The sequence below is a fragment of the Muscardinus avellanarius genome (assembly GCF_963383645.1).
Source record: "Muscardinus avellanarius genome assembly, chromosome: 9".
In the NCBI taxonomy this organism is placed as follows: Eukaryota; Metazoa; Chordata; class Mammalia; order Rodentia; family Gliridae; genus Muscardinus; species Muscardinus avellanarius.
In genome coordinates, this window is record NC_137795.1 from 39,910,985 (window position 1) to 39,935,440 (window position 24,456).

The window sequence follows — 24,456 nt, forward strand, 5'->3', positions numbered from 1 at the left end:
AACTGCTGAGTTCTGTGATAAATTTATATTTAACTTTGGAAGAAACTGCCAAATGATTTTTAAGGCAGCTGTGTGAGCCACTTTACATTCCTTCCAGCAATGTATGAGTGCACTGTTGCCTCCACATCTTCACTAACATCTGTTATTTTCTCTTTTTGATTATAGCTATTCTGGTGTGTGTGAAGTAGTATCTCATTTTGGTTTTAATGTGCATTTCTGTACTTCCCCTAAAGCACTAGGCATTCATGTTACCCAAGGTTACATCGCCTCCCTAGAAGCGCCCTGCATCTCATAATGCGTCCATATGTAGGCACAAAGACCCAGGCTTGGCCTCAGTTGGGATAATACCGAAATTTCATTCACAGAGGTTCCTGTGGTCAAAGCCTCTGTCTGCGTGCATTGTGGTCAAGCTACTCTCCTGGTATCTATCCTGCTTCCTTGGTTTCCTTTGAGATGTTCTGAGAGCTCTCTTCAAATTCACGCAAGTCCCAAGAGTCATAGAGTCTGTTTCCCAGGGAATCTAACTATAGCAGGGTTATAGACTCGACAGGTGTCACTAAATTAATAGACCATGTCTAAGGAGGGCCTTTAGTTTGAAATGATGTTTGGAGCAAAGACCTGAATAAAATGAGGAAGTAAGCAGACTAGATATCTAGGGAGAGGAGAATTTTTCAGACAGAGCAGCAAGGGCAAAGATTGAAGGCAGACCATGCTTGACAGTGTGAAGAAGCCAGACCAGTAAAAGGGACAAGAGTAGATAAAACGAAGGGCCACACTCTGCCTGGCTTTTGGAGTATTTTTGGCAGTGCAATTTCATGATTACTTTGGAAATAGAATGTTGGAATCCCAGAGCAGAGGTAGGGGACCAGTAGGGAGGGTTCTGTAATAGTCCTGGTGAAAAAATAGCTATGGCTTGAGTTGGGGTGGTGGCTGGTGAGAGGTGGCTGGATGCTGGATATATTTAGAGTATATACTTCTTTTGGCGGTTGGGATATAGACTGTGAGAGAGAGAGGAGCTGAATAATATTCTGTATATTTTGGCCTAAGTAATTGAATACATGGAAATATATATATTGAGCTATAAGAGACATAGCATAGGTAGGAGTGATAGAAATAAAATTTTATGTTTGATGTGCTTTTCTGGTGCATTGTAATCACACATCATGATGAAGTTCAGCGTGAGGAGACGTGCCACACAGCACTTGGTGAGCTGCTTCCCAGACCCTACCACAGTCATGATACTGAGATTGGCAGCGATAATTTCTTATATGTACATAGCGTCATTTGAATTATTTCTTTCGTCAAGTCTCCTCCCTCCCTCCCCTAGGCCCCTTCCATCACTTCACTGGGATTTCTCTTCCTTTATGAGGAGTCCCTCTTGTATCCCAATTTCTTTCTACCTTCCACATGTGAAATAAAGCATGGGACCCTTCACTATCGATGACTGGCTAGTCTCACTTAGTACAATATTCTCTGGTTCCAACAAATTTCTTGCATATGACTTAATTTTGTTCTTTTTTATGGCTGAGTAAAATTCCACTGTGTGTGCATACCACATTTTTGTCAGTAAAAACAATTTTACAGAAACAATTTTACAGACTTGTAACTGCCCAGAAAGGTGACTTACTAGATATTTCTATTTAATTTGAGGAATTGTAGTTCTACCAATCCATACATGGTATATTTCTTAAAGTTTTCTAATATTACTATAGGTATCAAGGCAAAGTAGACATTAAGGAATCTTTCCCTCCCTCCCTCCCTCTCTCCAATATTGGTTGCCTTTTAGAGTTCAGACACTAGAAGTGATTGAAATTTTTGTATTGCCTACTGACATACATTAAGTATCAAGAACTCACATTATTGTAGGTCACTGAATTAATTTAAGAAATACCAATTGACATCATTCCTTTAGAGAATTGGGGGCTGTCCTTTGATATTATTGTTTTTGTCAAATGTAAAATGTATTATAAATTTAATTTTAGTGTGTAGGGAACCTTAACAATGAATTGAGGCCCTCTCCAAATTTAAAAAAATTTAAGTTGCATGGAAAGTAGAGTTGATGAGGCTTTCTTTCTGCATCCCCCAATAGTTACGTGCTTGCATTTGCCATTCATTGTTGCATGTAGTTGCTTATTCTTAAAAAGAGTTCCAAAAAGCATTTAAAACTTTTCAGAGTTATATTCAAAAGTCATTTGTTATTTGTGAGGGAAGGTAGTCATAATTAGTATTCCTGATGTGCCTGTTATATTTGAATGCATTTGTTTCTGTCAAATATAATGTGTTTTAGATGAGATCATTAGGAAATTAAATTTTTCACTGTCATTTCTGTAGCAGTTGGGCAAGCCCTTTTTGCTAAAAGGCTCTCAGTAATTCCACTGAACACTCCTAATGTTTCAGCTCTTGTTGGTGACCATTTTTTATTATATCACACTGAACCGGATTCCTTGGTATGCTAGTTATTTTCTCAAATGAATTTACATTATTTGTAGTCCAAAATATTTAATTAAAATGGACGCATATGAATTTATGTGGCAATTTATTTTCTTGCCAAGGAGATAACATACTGTGAGCTGGGACATTTTTAAATATGATGAATTTGTTAGACTTTCATGGTAAGACTCCTTGTATATTATGCTTCAACTGATATTAATTGTGTATGTTTTGGGGTTGTTCCAAGTATGCCCTTTATAATATATAGGATAAAAAAGCAAATACAGACCTTTCAGAATACTTCAGAGTGGCATGCCTAGTTTTTGCCCATGTATTTTTACATTCAGCTGCAGTGGCAATTCTATACTAAATTTATACAGACTTCAGACTGCCTTTTAAAGCAAAGGACCTCAACTTTGCTAATACTAAAGTGATGAGATACATAGGGGGATCCTCATTCCTTTTCTTTCCCAGCCATCTGCAGGATTCTTTCCAACCTGAAGAATTCATAGTTTTGGGTTTAGGGCTGGTTTCTCAAACTGTATATAATTTTGGAGTGCAAATTTTGTTCCATGTTTCTTCATGTGTAAAAAAGTTGGACTAGATTATGTTATTGATTATGTTTATATAGCTTATCTATCTTAAATGCTTACTAGTCACCATTGGATATACTAAATATTGTAGGGAGTATAAAAATAAATAAGCTGGGCATGGTGACGCATGCTTGTATTCTCAGTACTTAGAAGGCTTGTGTCCAGCCTCAGCAACTTGGTGAGGCCTTCTGCAACTCAGTGAGATTTTGTTTTAAAATAAAAGAACAAAATAGGGCTGGAGTATTGCTTGGAGGTAGACTGCCCCTGGGTTCCATCCCCAGTACCACAGACATACGCAGACACACACACACACACACACACACACACACACACACACACACACACACGAATTGCAGGCTGGTAGGGAAACAGTTGAGATCAACAGCCTGAATAGTGCATTCAGTAAAGAAAAAAGTGATGTGTGGATTTAGATGTTCTGAGAGGACTTACTAGAGGCAACCAAGCTTGAATTAAGCTGGAAAAGGTTTGAATAGGAGGTAGAAGGGTTGTCCTGTAAGGATGCCCATGGAAAGACCAGGTGTACATAGACATAATTGTAATGTGTTTGTGGAACTATGAGAGCATTGTGGTTGGAATAGGCAATTCCTATTGGGAAGGTAATTGGAAGCAGATTGGTTGGATATGTACTTATGGAGTTTCCTGAATGCCATTCTGAGGAGTTTCAATTTGATTTTGTTGTAAATGAAGGCTTTTAAGGTTTTTGAGGAAAAAGATGATTCCATTTCATTATATTAAGTACAAATAAAGGAACTTGACATGAGGAGCCAGAAAAGCCAGGTGCATGTTTCATAGACAATTTCATTACAAAAGGCTTTTGCTTAGTATTGTTTTGAATACATAGGACCTATCCAGGGTAAATGCATGAAAGATGATGATGATGATGATGATGATGATGATGATGATGATGATTTTGAGGTACTGAGGACTGAACCCAGGGGCATTATACCTCCAAGCTACAACCCAACCCTATTTTTTTTTCTTTTTTTTTTGAAACAGAGTCTCGCTAAGTTGTGGAGGGCCTACGTAGCTGAGGCTGGCTGTGAACCTACAATCTTCTTGTCTCAGCCTCTCAAGTACTGGGATTATAAGCGTGGGCCACTATGCCTGGCTTATTATTATTTATTATTATTATTATTATTATTATTATTATTATTTTGGTGGTACTGGGGTTCCTGGAAGCCCTTCTACCTCCGGGCTACACTCCCAGACCTATTTTTACATTTTTATTTGGAAACAGGGTCTCCTAAGCCAGCGCACGCGGCTGGCTTCGAACCTGCACGATCCTCCTGTTTCTGCTTCCCAAGCGCGGGGATTACAAGTGTGCGCCACCACGCCCAGCTTATTATTATTTTTAAAACAATGAATGTACATAAAACAGGAGAAAATCTCCCAAAGGACAATCGCCCTGGATTTTATACACTAGCACTTTGGAATATAAGAGGCTTTATATTGGATTAATAGTGAATCTGCACTCTTCCTAATTATGTTGCTTACTAGCACCTCAAGGTAATTTTTCCATTGATTTTGTATTAAATTATCCAAACCTTTCACCATGTGAATCGCTTGACACAACCACGACTTGCCTAACATTTTCTCACTCCATCTTCACAGATAGTTGAGGAAACTCATGAACAGGAGGGAGTATGGTTCACTAGTCAGAGCTCATATTTCCGGAAGTGCTTCAGGAATTGTAATCAATAGTGTATCTTTGAAAAGACATGGTTGGGTAGTTTTTCTCCTATTAGTTACTCTAAGAAACAAATTACAATTTGGTAGGGTGATAGAATTGTAGTTTAGTCATTTCTTTTTATTTACATTTTATTTTAGTGTTACAATTCTTTTATCATTTTTTAAAGTACCATTTTATTTTGCCTTGTGTTGTCAGTTGAGTAAATTTCTCTCTTTCACACCAGAATATACACTCCTTAATGGCAGAAAATTGATTTTATTTGCCTTCTCCAGGACCACTTATTGCAGATTAGTGGTTAGAAAATATTTGTTGTATTAAAATACTGTCCTTAGTACTTGCTGTGTATAAATATTCACTAACAAATTGAAATTGTATTTTTGTTGACAGACTTCTTTTTAACTCAGGTTATGACTCTGAATTATATTTAGAATAATAGGATTTATTTTTTATTGTCACCACATGTCATTAAATTCTGGAAAGCTAAAAACATTCAAAGTGAAAGTATTCCCAAATTTATTGAAATATTTAAGAAATCTCAGCTAGAGGAAGAAAATGGAAAAAGTATAAAACAAAATAAGCTTTTTCTCATCCAAATATATTTGAGAAAGGTTTCTCGGTATAGTCTTCCTGCACTTTTACCCTTCTGCATGACTGGAAAATTATGTCATTTCTGTGGGTCATTATGGAAACCATAGAAGTAGCAAAATTGAAAAATGGCAGTTAGAACCTTTACTATATAGATTTTTATTTTTGTTTTTTCTTATTTTTAGCTTTACTAAAACATTGACGAACAAAATTATATATGGTATACAACAAGAAGTTTTGATATATGTACACATGACAAAATGATTAAATCAAGCTAATTAAGATGTTTTGGGGAGTGAGAACATTTAAGGCCTACTCTCCAAGCAAAGTTAAAGCACAAAATTGTTGTTATTAACTGTAATCAATGTACTGTGCAATAGAGTGCCAGAATTTATGCTTCTTATTGGAACGAAACTCATTTTATTTTAGAGTAGAAACACAGTCATATCACATACCCTGTGCTTTTCAGAGGATGAGGCTTTGAGGAGAGCACAATGCCTAACAGTCTCTTCAGCCTCTGTGCCTGAGGCTCACACACCACTATTGCCTGAATGCAAACTCAGCACAGGGAAGGAACATTAAAAGGCTTTGTCATTCACACTAAAGATTTAGATGACTGATCTCATAGAAAATGCATAATGAGAAAAGGATAGGGACATTTTAAATGGACAGTGGATTATGTAGAAATGCCAAGGAAGTCTGGAAGGGCCAACCTGGTGGAAACAGGGAAATATAACCAAGTAAAATATAAAGTGTGTACAGTAGCAGGGTGTGTAAGATTCGATTCTGGGAATAAAGGTCATATCATCATAGAATTTTGAGCTTGAACTTAGTCAATCGCCTTGCTAGGAAACTATTCATTTCTGAATCGGACACCATGACCCAGAAAGGTTAAATGACTTGTTCACTACTGTAATCATCGGTAATTTGGCACACCTGAAGGAGATAAATACTTACTTGGAATCTCATACTCATTAATTCAATAGATATTTACAATTGCTTACTGTGAGATACGTAATAGGACTAAAAGATATCTGAGATATAGTTTTTACTTCTGAGATTCTATGGCTTAGTGGGAACCCCACTGGTATGTAAAAAAGTGTATAAGGTGATAAAGGCTGTGTGATTCATACATGTGCTCATGACCTGGTAAGCACATAGGAGCCAGAGAGCGGGGCCCAAGCCCAGGATCATGCTCAGGAAAGGTTTCTGGGGCAAAGTGACATTTAATTAAAGCCAGCCTATACTCAACTGGTAAATAAGATGATATAGGCATTTTATTTTATTTTATTTATTTTTTGTGGTACTGGGGGTGGAACCCAGGGGCTTTTCTACCTCCAGGCTATACTCCCAGACCTATTTTATACTTTATTTGGAAACAGGGTCTCATTAAGTTGCTGAGAGCCTCACTAATTACCTGAGGCTGGCTTTGAACCTGTGCGGTCCTCCTGTCTCAGCCTCCCAAGCGCTGGGATTACTAGCGTGCGCCACCACGCCCGGCTTGATATAGGCATTTTAAAGATAGTTAAAAATGGAACTTGCCGGATATAGAAGGGCTTCCAGGAACCCTAGTATCACCAAAAAAAAAAAAAAAAAAAAAGGAACTTTATAGCTTCATTCTATACTTTTAGTTTTGAATTATTTTCGCTAGTTAGAACAGTTGAATTCACTTTCTAAAATAATACATTATACACATATCTGATGTATTTTACACTGAACTGATATATCAATCTATACTTTATAATGTTATAATGTAGGCTATTCTGTTGATTCACTTGTAGTGCTAGAAGCATGAGAGAGAATATCGATTCTGTATTGTGGAAAGCAATCAAAATATAGGACATGCTAATACATGTTTATACACCACATAAATGAAAATTGAAGTTTTATTGGATGTAATAATACATTCGGTCTGGAAGTGTTTATTTTTATTTTTTGAAATTGTTTATTTTTTAAACTTGATGGATGAGAATATTCTGTCTAAAAATCACAATTACCATTATCTCTGTTAATCCCATATACAAGGCATTTCAGATTTGTTAAAAATAAATATAAAATATAGAAATCACAAAATATTTGTAGTATAGATGAGTCATTATATATCATATTATTGAGTAAGGCCTTTCTCAATTTTAGAAAAAGGAAGATATATTGAAGAAACAATTTGACAAATTTATTTTGTAAATGAAAATATTTTACATGCATATCAAAAAAGCTTGAAAGCTGGGCATGGTGGAGCAGGCTTGTAATCCTAGCATTCAGGAGGCTGAGATAGAGGATTTTGCAGATAGCCTCAGCTACTTAGTGAGGCTCTCCACAACTTAGTGAGACCCCATGTTTCAAAATAAAGAATAAAAAAATAGGGCAGGGGGTATAGCTCAGAGGTTGAATGCCCCTGAGTTCCATCCCCAGACCTGAAAAAAAAAAAAAAGCTTGAAATGAATTCAACTGGACATGGTGGCACACACTTGTAATCCCAGCATTCGGAAGGCAGAGACTGAAGGATCACAGTTTGCGGACATGACAGCCTTAATTATTAGCGAGGCCCTTTGCAACTCAGTGAGACCCTGTTTCAAAAAACAAAAGGACTAAGAAAATAGGAATGGAGGTGTAGCTCGGAAGCACAATGCCCCTGGATCCCATCCCCAGTACTGCAAAACAAATAAACAACCCCCCAAAATTCAGTGAGCACCTAAAAAAGTCTAATAGTTAACGCTCATGTATAAAGAACAGTGGCAAAATAATATAAACCAAATGATTTTGAAGAAAAATGTGCAACAGCCACGAACACACAGCTTGAAAATGAAAAAAAAAAAGCAAATGAAAAATGAACTCGTCAAAGTGATTAGCTCTGCTTGTCACTAAAATAATATGAAATTTATATATGGCATACTTTTTGATCAATTATATCAGCAATACTCTGTGTAGATAAACTTTCTGGTATACTTGTACTCTGATATATTGTTGGAGAGAACACTTTGGTGATGAACGTCAAAAGCCTTGAAAATATTTGCAGGCCTTTCCTTGGTACTTCCAACCTTTAGAAAACTTTCTGAAGAAATAAAACAGAAGCCAGGGTAAAAGGCTAGTCACTATAGAAGTAAATGTAAGTAAATGTTCAGCACTGGTGGGCCAGTCAAAAAAATTATGCATAGTTGATGAACAGAATATTTGTGCATCCATTCCAAAATCATGGCTCTGAAGCTGTTTTACAATAGTGGAAATTCTATTGTCAAATAAAAAAGCAAGTTTCAGTAATTCCTCCTGATCTTTGGTGTTTCTTTCTGCAGTTTCAGTTACCCGTGGGGTTTTCATGGTTTGAAAATATTAAATGGGAAATTTCGGAAATAAACAGGTTACAAATTTTGATAGAGTAATGAAATGTAAGTCGTCCAGTTCTTTCTATCTGGGATGTGAGTCATCTCTTTATCTAGTATTTCCTTACTATATCTGCTACCAGTTACATAATCACTTCAGAGCTGTTTTGCTTATCTCATTAACTACTGACGTATCAAAGGGCTTATTTTCACATGACCTTTATTTTACTTGATAAGCGCCCCAGAATGCAAGAGTAGGGATACTGAAAATTTAGATATGCCATAGAGCAGCTGCAAAGTGCTTCCTTTAAGTGAAAGGTAAATGATAATAACTAGTTCAGGAGACAAAGAAAATATCTTTTACTGAGGTTGCTAAGATCTATGGTTAGTTGTTGTTAACCTCTTTGTATAACTAATTTATAAATTAAATTTTATCATAGTTAAATATGTACTGGAAAAAACAGACTATATATAGGGTTTGGTGCTCTCTGTAGTTTTTGACAACCACACAGATCTTGGAATTTATTCCTATGAATAAGGTGGAATACTATAGCAAATACTATATATGCCTTATATATTAAATATATACCTACAAATAATTTGTATATATATTAATAAAGGAACAGGAGAACTAGAAATAAGATTTAGGTATTATAAATAATAAAATCTATATTATAAATACCTATTATAAGTGATTTTTATTTTCTTATAATTTAACAATAGTTCAGTGGTTACCAAAGCCTCATTCATTTTAATGGGAAAAAACTAAATTTTCAGACAAACAGTATATATTGAGTTATGATCATGCTCTATATAAACAAATAATTTTTCAACTAAATATCTATTCTTAAGGAAATATATCACAATTCAATAATTAAAATTGTAGTTTTGTGTGTTGAATAAAACGTCCTTCAGGAGAGGGTTCAGCTTGAGTCAACACATAACAGTTTTCCTTGAAAATGTTTTAGAATAATATTCCTGCAGTTGTCTGTTTTTACAGAGGTGAAATTATGCTCTGCTTTTAATGAAATCATTTAAATTGGAGAGTGGAAAAAAAATCAAATGTAGAATAAAGAATTTTGCATAAAAACATAAAAAAGCTGTACTGTGCATTATTTCCTTACTTAGGGATTTTATAGTAAGTCATATTTGTTATAAAAATGTGGATTTTTTTGTATTAATACATTTATGACAAAATATACTTCTGCTCAAATGACTATGTGATACATATAAAGTAAACATGAGTACAAGTAGTAATGTATGGTTTGTTAAATAACATTGGGCTAAATTTTTTGTTTGCTTTCTAATTGAAGCACAGATATATTTCAGGTTGCTCTTTATAGAGACAGAAAAAATAGCAGAGGGTAGAGAGTGATGAGAAAGAAAAAGAAGCTTATATATTTGAAAATATGATTTGATACTTTTACTTGAAAATAAAAAAGATGATCCATTAGCACCATTTCAAAAACCTTACCCTTGGAATTGTCTAACAATCTATTATTCATGGAGCTCCTAGTCTTTGTACTTGGTAGATTATAATAGGATGTGAAGTTTAAAGTTCTCTGAGGTGAAAAGATCCTAACTTGTTTGGGCTTGATTGGATACTTTGAGCTAAGTCATTTAGCATAATCTTCAGCAGTTGTACTCTCATTTCACATGGAGAAAAGAGAAGTTTAGAAAATTAAGGCAGAAAAAAATAAACAAAGACACTCAAGAGAAAAAGTAGAATAAGGGCAATATATCAGAACCCTGATTTGATTTATCTTTACTTACTTTTGAAATTTCTGGTTTATTTAGAAACATGATGCCTATGTCTATGCTGGCAGCAGTTAAAATTTATGCTGATGGGATAGTTTTTTTTTTTTTAATGTGAGTATAGGCTAAGCTCTAATTTCTCCAAGTTGTACTCTTGGATTACAACTTGGGAGGATTTTAAAAATAAAATAGAAAGGAGCTTTGAGAATCAATGTGTTGTCATTTAGGGAGTGTTCTTTCTAGAGACAGTAAACCTGTAGTGTTCTTCCCAGCACACAAAATTTGATACCTCCTGGCACAAAGACCTAAGAGTCAGTGTAATTGAAGATTTGTAGTGATCTAAAGTCTGCCTATTACCTATGGCAAACCTGAGGAAGGAGAAGAGAAATGGGAGAAGTTTTTACAAGAGATAATGGGAGGGAAGCAGCTGTAGGAGCGAGGTCAGGGCTAACTAGCAATTACATATAAGGGAATCTGTGGAAAAGTTAAAAATAAAAGGGTGGAGAGAGTACATACAGCACTATAGTATTTTAGAAAGACATTGTATCTTTGTCTTCTGCAATGTTCTTTTTGTTCGCGGACGAATTTCCTAAGATTCTTGGAATTTTTGAATGATAAAGGCGATGGTGTTTTTGTTCTGAGTCACGTAGGTGGGATCTTAAGGAGCTTATGGATGGGAGAGGAGAGAGCTGGCGACTGAGTTAATTCCCAAACTGCTGATGAATTAGGCAAGCATGCAAATGTAACGAAACCTCTATGGAAACTAAACTGGGCGTTTGGAGGGCTATACATTTGGTGAAACCATCCCCCTGCTGGGAGGGTGGTATGCCCCAACTCCTCAGGGACAAAAGCTCTTGTCCATCAGACCCTCTGGATTTCACACTATGTATCTTTCATCTTGCTGTTCATTTGCTTTTTTTTTTTTTTTTTTTTTTTTTTGGTGGTACTGGAGTTCCTGGAAGCCCTTCTATCTCCAGGCTATACTCCCAGACCTATTTTTACATTTTTTAAATTTAGAAACAGGGTCTCCTAAGCCAGCACACGCAGCTGGCTTCGAACCTGCGCGATCCTCCTCCTGTCTCTGCTTCCCAAGCGCTGGGATTACGAGGGTGCGCCACCACGCCCGGCCATTTGCATTTTTTATAGTAAGCCAGTAATCGAAAGTGAAATGCTTTCCAGAGTTTTATGAGACTTTGTAGCAAATGAATAAACCCATGTTGGGGAGATTGTGGGGACACTCCTGATACCCCTCAAATTTTGTAGCCAGCTCACATACAAGCATAGGTAATGGTGAGACCTGGTACTTAGATTTGCATTTGAAGTAGGGTCTATGTTGTAGGACCGAATACTCAAACCCAAGGATTAGGTTATGAGTGCCAGTTGGTGTCAGTGCTGGTTGGTGTCAGCAGGAGGAGCGTGTCTCATTTGATGTCTAAAGTGGAGTAAGTTGGAATAGCTGAAGTATAGTTAGAAGAACTGAGTTATAGGCCAAGAAAACTGGAGACAGGAAGGAGGTAAAGATGTAACAGGTTGATGGGAAATGGGGCCAGTAATCTCTAAGGAACTTAAGATAATAGAATAAAAAGAAGATCAAATGTTTTAGGATTTAAAGCAGGAAATGTTGGATCCTTGGTAGTAAATTCTTTATTTTTTTTTTTTTTTATTTTGTGGGTCTGGGGATGGAACCCAGGGGCATTCAACCTCCGAAGTACACCTCCTGCCCTATTTTTTATTCTTTATTTTGAAACCGGGTCTCACTAAGTTGCAGAGAGCCTCACTAAGTTGCTGAGGGTGGCTGTGAACCGCGATCCTCCGGTCTCAGCCTCCCAAATGCTGGGATTACAAGCGTGCGCCACCACGCCCGGCATCTTTTTTTTTTTGTAGCTCTCATATATTTCCAGTGAGTAGGGGCATTGATCCTTAAATTATGGCTAGAATAGGAAAAAAAAAAAAAAAAGACTGGACTGGTCCAGGTAACATTTTCCCTTGTTAGATGATATATCCATTGGAAAGGAGACTTATACTATTGAAATGTGGTCAATTCAGTGATTGCCCATATTGCTTTGGGGCAAAGACAAAGTTCTTGTCAGAGTTCCGTTTTGGGTAGCAGACGGCTAAAGAACAAATATAGTTTTCAGGTATGGTATTCTGGATACACGTATACCTAAGCTGATCGTGAGGAATCTTTATATGCAGGGCAAGGAGCAGACTGTGAAGCAAGCTGGGAAAGCACACTTTCTGAGCCTTCACTGCCAACCAGGAAGAACTAACTCAAGATTGCAGAAATGCCTACCAAAGACCAGGCAGGCTTGCTCAAGGGCAGTCTGAAAAACAGAGGGCAGCAATCCCACCTAGAGAGTGCAGGCAAATCAAAGAGAGGTGTAGTTCTATCGCTATATATTAAAGAGTCCAAATCAAGTTCTCCTTGGACTCATATTATTTTCTTATTATTTGTCTATTTTCCATTTTTTTCTGATGTGGTTGAAACTTTTTCCTTTAAATTTTTTTTTTTTTTTGCATAATCTTTCTTTTTGTGTGTGTATGTGTTGCTGGAGATTGAACCCAGGGACATTCTACCTCCGAGCTATACCCTACTTTTACTTTTGTTTTTGAAACCGGGTCTGGCTCAGTTGCTGAGAGTCTCACTAGATTACTGAAGTTGGCCTCAAACCGGCAATCCTCCTGTCTCAGCCTCCCAAGTACTGGGATTATAGATGTGTACCAGTATACCCATCTGCATAGTTATTCTTATATAAAGCACGCACATAATATTTGGGTTTGATTTAAAGGAAGCAAATATGTAGGGCATTTATAATGCAATCTGACTGTAGACTCCTTTTAGATGTGAATTATTGTTTCTTTAATTACCCACAGGCCAGTATTGCTCACACCCTACTTGTTTATGGTTTTTTTTTTGTGGTTCATTTTTTTATCAAGTCTGTCTTTGTAAATAATTTTACTTATTTTTATTAGGCACAGTTGTCTTTCCCTTTTTGCATTCATATTTCATCAGTTTCTGGAAAATTTAGTGAAAGTAACAAGAAGGATTGGTAATTAATAAATGAGGGCACAAAACCCTTAGCCAGTGTGCTGCCTAGGGGGTGAAGAAGAAGAGCTCGTGTTTACTAGTCACTGGTCTACATGGGGAGCTGCACAAGGGATTCAGTCCACGTCGTTGATGGAGAAGGGAGCAGTATCATAATGTGTACCTGACAAGAGACCTGCTACTGATGCTGGCAAACTTTCTAGTCCTTTGTTCCTATGTTATCTAGAGACTCTTTAGTCTTCTGATAATCTTTCACTCATGTTTTGTCTATAAGGCATACTATTATTAAAAAAAAACAATGTGAAAGATTGGTAATTGAAATGGATATTATAGTAGGTAAGATATTTCCAAATAAAAATTGTAAGAATTTCAAGTTTATATGGTGAGCTTTTATATGATAGTTGAATATATTTTGTTTGTAAAGTAGGGAATGATATTACTCGTTGATTATTGAGATCTGTTTCTTTTAAACTTATCCTGTAATTAGAGTTTTACTCGTCATAGTTGTCTATTATGTTTGTCTGCATTTGTTTTTCCTTTCTTTGTTTGAAAATGTTATACAAAAAATACACACGTGGAAATTGAAATTTAGCCCCACTGCGGTCTCATAATCTCCTCTTGTTTTGTTCTGTTGCTAAGGCAGAAATTCACATTTACTAGATTATTATCTATTGCCATGGAAATCGTTTTGTTATATTTCAATTTCACTACAGGAACAAGCAGCAGGAGCTAATGGACCATAAGAGGGAAATTTGTTGTTTAAACAATGATTATCTTTTATATTTGGCTAACATGAAAAGGGGAAAGTACAATTCCTCTGCCACGCAGCATGAGAAGGTAAATGGGTGAGAGTTAGAATGCACCTGAAAAAAGGTTACTACTGTCTTATGAGGTGGAAATAAGGTTACTGACTCACAAGGCAATATTATAAAGATGTGCCTATCCCAAGCTTTGATTTATCAAGTCACAAAGGAAGACCTTGTGGTAGGTTGGGTTGCCCAGGAGCAGATATGGAGCTGGAGTTTGTGCTATGAGGATGTAAGCTAGGGATCGACCTGAGGATAAGAAGGGGAAGACATGGATTGTACTGAGGAGGAAACCAAGCCACAATACCGTGTCATCCTTGTAGTTGTCTCGTGTCACCCTGCTTTTTCACAGGATACAGAATTCCCAAGGCAGGGCAGCTGTTGCAGATGTGGAAGTCTCCTAACCTGGAAGCTGTCTACTAGCCACATTCCAAATGTGTGCAGTAAGCCTTTCTCCTTTCTTGAAGGAGCATTTGGGAGAAGCATCTCTTATTTGACATGAGTCTTCTTATTTTATGATCAGGGGTTGTCTACAATTTTATCCTTATAATAGTTACAATTTCCAAATGTACACCACCCTAATCAGCCAAGTGATTTGGGTGTTTTGTTTTGTCTTTTATCAGTGCTTAGAATTGCACCCAAAGCCTGAAACAAACCAGACAACTGCTGTATCACTGAGTTATATCCCTAGCCCCCAATCAAGTGTTTTATAAAAATGAACAGCTTACACTTTTTAGATATATTGTTGCTAAATGTCCCTTTGACATCATTATTTTGAGTACTTTTGGAATCATGTAAGCTATATTTGCCATTAGCCACAAGTATACTTTTTTCCCCCAAATTGTGTAGTAGATTATGGCCCTTCATTGGAAAGTTAAAGTTTTTTTTTTCTTGTTAATATATAAGCATTTAACGCCAAACTTTTCTTACTTTTTGAAATTTTTCTTTTACAATGATTTTAAACTTAAAGAAACCTTACAAGAATAGGACAAAGAACTCATGTGTTTTTCACATATTTGTTATTAACATTTTATGACAGTTGTCTTATTCTCTCCCTCTTCCCACCCTTTCTCTGGTATTTTCTTTTCCATTACCTCCATGCATTATTATTTTGAAGATTTTTCTTTGGCTTGAGAGCAAGTTGCTGACAAGCTGCAGTAGACCCTCAGTACTTCAATGACTGTTTCCTAAACATAAAGACATTATCTTAATAACCTCAATAGAACCACAATTTAAGAAATTAATATTACCAACTATTATACGGATCCAATTCATAATTTACCTCTTGTCCTCAAGATGTTCTTAATAGGTCGGAATCCAAAGCTTGGATTTAATTGTCCAGCTCTTAGGGCTCTTCAAATCTGGAACTGTTTCCTAGTCTAGTCTTGGCTGTCCTTCATGACCTTGACATTTGCGAAGAGTACGGCCAGAGTCTGTTTCTCTTTTTAGGTTTGTCTGATGTTTCCTCATGAAAAGATTGAAATTACCTATTTTGGCAGAGATTACTGAAGAAGTGATGTTGTGTTCTCAGTTGATCGAGCTAAAAGGAGATTCAGGCTTATTTTATGTTTTAATTGCCCTAGTCCTAGAACTACCAAAGACTTCTGGTTCCTTTCAGTAGAGAATGACATTTATAAACCAAGATCTGGGCTTTTGGCATGCTCATTGCTACTCAATGTCATTGCTTCTAGATTTTTCTTTTCAGTGACCAAACCTAGAAAATAAATGTATATACCTATACCACATACATTTTCATTTACTTGTCAAAAAAACAACAACCATGTTTTCACTTTTATTTCCAACTCCAATTCTTATTCCAGACAACAGGATTAGAAATCTTGGCTCCTATCCATAATATACTTGTTGGGGGGGGGTCCCTCTAGAAGTGAGCAATCTCAGACCCTTGTGAGTAACCTCATTGACTTAATCCCACTACCTCCACCAGCCACTTTTATATTTGGTCTTGATCTCGTTGGCCACGCCAGTTATCTCCCCAGGCCCAGGCAAGTGTTCCCCATGTTTTCTAGCCCCATTATTATTTTCCTTTGAATGAGAAGTGCTGTATAGCTCCAAAAGTGATTTGGCTAAACAGGTAGCATTTGGTATAGGATATGTCATAAAAGAAATTCCTAATAGTAGGATTCTTTAGTAGTTTAGTTTTTTAAATAATTATTATTATACCAGCTGTGAATGACAGATTCTTTAATGTTTAGCTTAAGATTCTTTTATGGAAGATAATAATAGCACTGGGGTATGTGCTAGCCATTTCTGACATTAAAGATAGTTTCTGAATAAGAATCCATCATATTGTTGCGGCAGATTTTTCTTTGGTTTCTTTTTGGATTTATTTCTTGGCAGCTTGATAAGCAAGAGCTATTAGGATAAAACAATTTTTGTTGTTGTTGTTGAGGCTTCTTTATTGGTTTGCAATAATGAGGACAGTTATTGAGTCCAATGATTTTGTGCTTTTATTTTCAAGTAACAAAGTGTTCTTATTTTGTGATGATACCATAGAAAGCTAGTTTAAAAGCTAGTTTTAAAGGATCTGTAGCTTTGAGAGGTTATAATTTAGAATGGAGGCATGGTGGTCAGAGGAAATGAGCCAAAGTTAAAAGCCTTTTCTGTACCATTGCATCTGTAACCACCCTCAAAGTACTCTGCACTTTATGTCACAAGAAAGCCTCAAATCCTGTGGGTAAATGTTATCTGCAGGAACCTCATCATTTCTGAAAACAGTTCTTTTATTCTTAGAGTGTTTGAACAAGAAATACAAATAATAGTATTTTCTTCCCTTTTTGTAGCACAACATATAGATGTAGGGGTTCTTCTGCCATTTTTGAATAAGTGCCACTTGATATAAAAAGTGAAATAAAATTTAAATTTAATGGATAGTGAGACAGAAACTTAAGGTATTATCTTGGTTAAATCTGTCTCTTGTCTTTTTTGTGAAACAGGCCTATAAATTCTTTTTTGCAAGGTTGCTTTGTGCCTAATTTTTTTTTTTGCAGGGTAAAGCATAAATATTTCTTAGCTAAAAATTTATGGCGTGGATAGTTTTGCCAGAATCTCTGAAGGTAGAGCTTTGTTATATACAATCTGAAAGGAACATAGGGGCACACAGGATTTGGACAAAACAGTTGATAGGCAGTGGACATGATGGAAAGTGAAGAGAGGTAGGAAAGCCTCATGCCATTCTTTCTGTTTAAATGTTTACTTTTTTTTCATGAGTTTTGTGACTTTTCCTGCTGTTGTTTAGTATAATTTTAGCTACTTCTTATGCCATTTCCCCTATCTTTCTCTTTGTCTCTAATACATACTCACTCGCACATACGAATTCATACATACATACATACATACACACACGCATACACACACACACACACACACACACACACACACACACACACACACACACACGAAACAGATGGCATAGCTAGAAATATTCCCCAATGGGGATTGTATAAGACCAATGTATATACCTGGTATGTGTATATGTATGTGTATACATAGGCACACACACACACAGTTTACAAATAGAAAATCATACACACAAAGTACTTTCCTTATTGCAGATTTTTATGCTTCTTAAATAGATGAATTTATATATTAGTCAAAAAAGATAAATGATATTAAGGACTGGGGAAAACTGGCTGTAGGTTTGGATTCCTCATGTAGTAGCCATTCTTTCAGCAAGAATATATTGTTGTCTAGGTGGTTACATAGTTTATTTTTTAATCACATGGAAAAACTGGTAGGTTATCTTTGCTTCTTTCTCCCCAACTTTCTGAGCCAAATCTTAATTCTTATTGGTAGGGATCAAGTTGATAATTAAGATATACAGATATTTCACTGGAAAAGATAAATAATGCCTTTGATGAAGATGATGACTTGGTTATTGGAGCAGATATTTGTGTTTGTTTCTCTTTTTTAATTAATTAGATTTTATTTATTTATTATTTATTTTATTTTTATGTGGATGGATCATATTGAAAATGGCATATATTTAGACTGTGCTTAGTGCCCTCTCCTACTCCTCAATTCCCCTCTCCCCCCAACAATGAGTGTCCAGGTTGACCTTGCTACATTCAAACTTTTATACATATTTGAATGTAGCTCCTCCAATAATCAGCCTCAGCCTTCTTTGTCTCCTACTCTTCCATTTCAGCTTTGCTGAGGTTTCCTCTCCATTATCTGGAGTCACTTTGGTATTCCTAATAGTCTCTAGTTTGGACATATTAGAGAAACATATATCCCTTTTCTTTCTGTGCTTGGCTGATCTCATTTAGTATAATGTTCTCCAGGTCTTTCCATCTTCTTGTGAATGACATGATTTTGTTCTTCTTTATAGCTGAGTAGAATTCCATTGTGTGTATTTCCCATAATTCTGTAAACCATTCATCCGTTGATAGAGACCTAGGTTGGTTTCATATTTTGGCTATGATGAATTGTGCTGCTATGAACATGGGTATGCATATACAGTACTGTAGTTACTGTACTGTAGTTCTCTGATTTCAACCCCTTTGGATAAATACCCAGGAGTGGTATAGCCAGATCATATGGTAGATCTATTCCCAGTTTTCTAAGGAATCTCCACACTGATCTCCATAGCAGCTGAACTAGTTTGCACTGCCACCAATAGTGTAAAAGAGTTCCTCTTTCCCAGCATCCTCGCCAGCATTTGTTGTTATTTGATATCTTTATGCTTGCCACTCTGATTGGGGTTAGATGGAATCTCAGTGTAGTTTTGATTTGCATCTCTCTGATGGCTAATGATGTTGAACGTCTTTTCATGTATCTATTGGCCATTTTTTTTTTTTTTTTTGGTGGTACTGGGGTTCCTGAAAGCCCTTCTAGCTCCAGGCTACACTCCCAGACCTATTTTAACATTTTTATTTGGAAACAGGGTCTCCTAAGCCAGCGCGTGTGGCTGGCTTCGAACCTGCGCGATCCTCCTGTCTCTGCCTCCCAAGCGCGGGGATTACAAGCGTGCGCCACCACGCCCAGCTCTATTGGCCATTTTTATCTCTACTTTTGTGAAGTGTCTATTCAAATTCAGTTGCCCATTTCTTGATTGGGTTGTTTGTTTTGCTAGTGTAGAGTCTTTTGTACTCTTTGTATATTCTGGATACTAGCCCTCTAACAGAGTGGTGGCTGGTAAAGTTCTTCTCCCATTCTGTAGGGTTTCTATTTAGGTTTTTGATAGTTTCCTTTGATGAGAAGAAACTTTTTAGTTTGATGTCATCCCACTTGTTAATTCTTGATTTAATTTCCTGTCCTTTGGAGGTCTTGTTGAGAAGATTACTGCCTATGCCTATATGTTGGAGTGTTGAGCCTATGCCCTCCTCTAATTTAAACTTCACAGTCTCTGGTCTAATTTCTAAGTCTTTGCTCCATCTCGAGTTGATTTCTGTGCACGGTGAGAGGTAAGGATTTAGTTCCATCTTTATTCAAATGGATAGCCAGTTCTCCAGCACCATTTGTTGAAAAGGCTGTCTTTTCTCCAGCATATGACTTTGGCCCCTTTGTCAAAGATTAATTGATTATAGGTGTATGGATTTGTTTCTGCATTTTCTATTCTGCTTCATTGGTCTCTGTGCCTGTTGTTGTGCCAATACCATGCTGTTTTTACTACTATTGCTCTATAGTATATTTTGAAGCTGGAGATTGTGATGCCTCCTGCATGGTTCTTATTGCTGAGGATTGCTTTGGCTATTCTAGGTCTTTTCTTTCTCCATATAAAATTCATGACTGAATTTTTTAGGTCTATGAAGAATGTAGTTGGCATTTTTGATAGTAATTGCATTGAATCTGTCAACCACTTTTGGCAGAATGGCCATTTTGATAACATTTATTCTGCCTATCCATGACCAAGGGGGATCTTTCCATCTTCCAAGGTCGTGTGTGTGTGTGTGTATGGAATCCAGGGGCATTAGACCTCTGAGCTACACCCCCTGCCCTATTTTCTATTCTTTGTTTTGAAACATGGTCTCACTAAGCTGCAGAGGGCCTCACTAAGTTGCTGAGGTTGTCCAAAAACCACGATCTTCCTGTCTCAGCATCCCAAGGGCACGCCACTATGCCTGGCTCTTCCAATATCACCACTCCTTTTCAATATCGTCCTAGAGACTCTTGCCACAGCAATAAGACAAGAGAAGGAAATCAAATTAATTCAAATAGGAAGAGAGGAATTAAAACTATCCTTATTTGCAGATGACATGATTCTTTATCTAGAAGACCCAAAGAACTCAACCAAAAGACTACTGGAACTGATTAACCAATTCAGCAAAATTGTAGGATACAAAATCAATCTAAACAAATCAGTTGCTTTTCTATATGCCAACAATGAATCCACAATGAAAGAAATAAAGAAAACAATTCCTTTCACTATAACTTCAAAACCAATAAAATACCTAGGAATAAAGCTAAGCAAAGACATAAAAGACCTCTACACTGAAAACTATAAAACATTAAAGAAAGAAATTGTTTCTGCTTTTAATAAGTTCCTTGAATTGCAAATCATTTTCTGTCTTGTGATAGTAAAGTAACTCATTAGAATGAAATGACTTTTCTATGATAGAAACAATAATGATCTACCTATGACATTTGCCTTTAAAAACAATAATAAAAAGATCAAACATTCTCTAGTTAAAACTAGCATTTTACTGTTTGGAGTGATACTGTTAGGCCTGTCAGTGAAAATTGCTACTTGGCGTGTTTTTGAAATATCTAAACGTGTGGTTGGGGGACTCATTTGGGCCTACGATAGTTGCTCTGGGTCCTGTTCAGGACTTTTTCAACAACTTTTCTAATGTTCTTGAAATGTTAGGAACAGGATACTGCTTCCCCTGATGCTTTCCTGAATATCAGCAAATTCCTTTTTTATAGGAAAATTACTACATTGAAAAGATCATAAACAGTAGAAGTCTAACATTTGAGTTACAGACAATACGGAGATATCAGCGCTTGGCATTCTTTCTCCCTTTGTAGATCTTTGCCTAAATGTCATCTAGCACTGTTTGACATAATTTTATTTATTATCTGTCTCATTCAAGGAAAAAGGTCTAGGGATGGCAAGACTACTTCAATCCCACTGTATTGCACATAGTAAACATTTATTCATTAGTTTTTGATAAATGCAATCTTACAGAATTCACCTGAGTTTTCCATGACTTTATTTCCTCAACTGTAAAATGGCAGTATTTGAAGTACTTTTTATGCTATATAAAGTTAGAAATTCTATAACTACTATGGCAATTTATATATTTATTATTTTATCCAGTTTGAAAATTTATATGCAACTCCAACTGTTATCTTTATTTAAAAAAAAATTTGACCTTCATGACTCATTTTTTTTTTTTTTTGTCTGTCTATGATAAATGCTTTTTGTTGCCTGGTACTGAAGAGATTCCTTAGCCACAGGCCAGATAAATCAGTGATTAGCTGAAGAGTCATAAAATTGTTCCTTGGATTGTTTTGGTCTGGATAGTTAGATTAATTTGCATTGTTTACTCATGATTCAAAGGCCTCCCTCTGAGTCTTTTTTCCTCCAAAAGAAGAGAGACAGTGCTGATAGTGCTACTTGACATTTTAACTGGGATTTTTAGTTCTGAAGTTCAATCCCACTCACCCACCTAGTCATAGGTAGAGACATTGGAGCAGAGAAATGAGGCTTACTAGACCTCTAATTTCCTCTCTTTTTCTTTTCCCTTTCCTTTTCCTTTTTATCTTCTCCCCTTTCTATTCACTCCTAGATTCTCCTCTCTTCCTTCCTTTCTTTTTTTTTAACAATTTTTTTATTGAACATAAATAGTATACATTTAAACTATATTTGGTGCCCTCTCCCCCCTGCCCCCGTTTTCCCTTCCCCCCTCCCACCAATGGTTGTCCAGGTTAACCATGTCTTATTCATAATTTTACACATGATCAGGTCTGATCTTCCTTTCTTTTTAATTTCTGGAAACAAACCTCATTCTACCTCTAGTCCCTCTATTTTTTTTTTAAACCACACAAGATGATTATCATTCTTTGCCTTGAAGGACCAGATCTTGCCTAGGCATGTTTACCACTTTAGTACCAGAAACAGGGGCAGTGAAGGTACAGAGAATCTAAGTTCTTGACTCCATTCAATTCTGGTTCAAACCATGGCACCACATGGTACCTGGGGGCTCTTGCTTTAGGAAAGAGTTAGTTAGGGGTTATGCTGGGAGGAATGGCAATCTCTCCTATACCCTCTACTCTAGATGTGCATACATAGAAACCTAAAAAGATTCCCTGTCCCCAAACATACACTTCCACATTTACTTCCATTCTCTTTTATGACTATTGACAAACATTTCACACAGGTTTTCTGGAGTGGAGCATAGTACGTTACTGGCCATGGAGTAAAGATGACTTGACCTTACCTTGACTAAGGTTTGTCCTTGGCTTTAAAACATCTGCTGTAAAAATCAAATCCTTTGAAAAACCATATTTGCAGTTACTGTACCTGTATTGATTGTTGCTTACTCAGCAAAACTGGTTAACCTTTCCTTCTGTCTCTAGCAAAAGAGGCATCCTTTCTCTTGTTCAGTGGTGCCTGTCCACCTGTGTCCTTGGTACTCAGCCACAAATCCCCAGGCCCTTGCTCCCTTACTTACTCTACTTTTTTAACCAGTCCCTCTGTACCAACTGCTTTGCTCCACTTTTGAGTACATTGAAGTTTCGCATGCCAGCAACATAATGAAATTCCTCTAAACTCTCCCATGATTTTGTGCTCATTATTATTATTTTTAATCCATAAATAGGGTTTTCAAAGCTGTTGTCTACTGTTGGCCTTTGTATTTCCTTGTTGTCTTCCCTTTCCTTGGCCTTCTATAATCTTTCTCCTTCCCGCCACTGGAGTCCCTTTTATGAAGGTCATCAATGATCTCTCGTTTGCTAAGGACTTTTTTTTTTTTTTGTATTTTGTATGCTTTTCAGTATATCTCAGAAGTGAGTTTTAAAATTTCAAATGCATTTCCTTTAAAAATGTTCTTCTATCTTTTGTTTCTGTTATTATACCATTTATGTGCTTTTCTTTTTTATAGCTGGCTGCTCCCTGATAGTGGACTTGCTAATCTCCCCTTTTTTGTGGTCTTACATTTCATTCTACCTTGGACTCTAGACCCTTATCCACAGCATCTCCCGGAGCAATAATAACCAATACTTCCTTAAGGTCGGTTGCAAACTTTATACTGAAAACTCCAAATATTCTTTAGCTTTTGCTTAGATCTTTCTGTAATTTTTCAGACTCTGGCATCTAATTGTTTACCAGACATTTCCATTGAAGTAAATTCAAGCATTTCATATTTGATACTTTTGATTATAACAGACATGATCCTTCTTCTTCCATCTACCATTACAGCAGATGGTAACAGCCTTCACTCAGTCTTCCAAACCAGATAGCTGATAATCATTTTAGACTTCTGTTCATCTCACTGTAGCATTATCAGCCTAATACTCGGTATATCCTAGCCATGTAATAATAATTTGTGTGAATGAATGAACACATGACTTCTATCTCACTGTTATACCCAGGCAGTCCCCAAGTCATGTCTCTTCTACTTTCTGCTCTTGAATTTTCTTTTTTGCTCTCTATCTGTTCTGGATCAGGCTATCATCTTCTCTAACCTTGGTGATTGCAACTGCCTAATTTGATCTCATTATTTCCTCCCTCTATCATTTCCACCAGTGCGTCCAACTGAACTTTATTATCAAGCTACATATACATGATTTTACATCTTTTAGTAGCCACATTCCAAAAGACGTAGTATTGATTATGATGTGTTCTTGTGACTCAGTCTTCGCAAATATTATTTTAACATACTACACTAGCCATATTTAAATGCATAGCGGGCACATGTGGTTAGGTGATACCATATGGGCTAAAGCACCTCTACACTTCTCTCAGAATAGAAATATCATCTCTCTTCTGCTCATATCTTTACTTTGCTTCAACATTTCCAATGACTCATATTTTAAAGGACAAATACCTTAACTTGGTTTTATCTCTTATAATGTCTGGCATGACTTGGCTTTTCTCTACTTCCCTCCAGGGTCTTTGTTCTTTGTTTCTTGTTTGCGTTTTTGTTGTTCTTCAAGTGCAAGAGACTTTTAATTATCTTATTAATGCGTTACAAATATGCATCATAGTGACGTTCAATGTGATCAAAACACACAGCACAGCTTAGCGTGG

General features: G+C 36.5%; 1 protein-coding gene across 1 annotated transcript in view; it reads left to right on the forward strand.

The window, feature by feature from the left end:
- IMMP2L (inner mitochondrial membrane peptidase subunit 2) overlaps positions 1-24,456 on the forward strand; it is a gene marked incomplete at both ends in the record, with an annotated part of 874,930 nt that overhangs the window by 94,950 nt on the left and 755,524 nt on the right. The gene's annotated exons all lie outside the window — the stretch shown is intronic.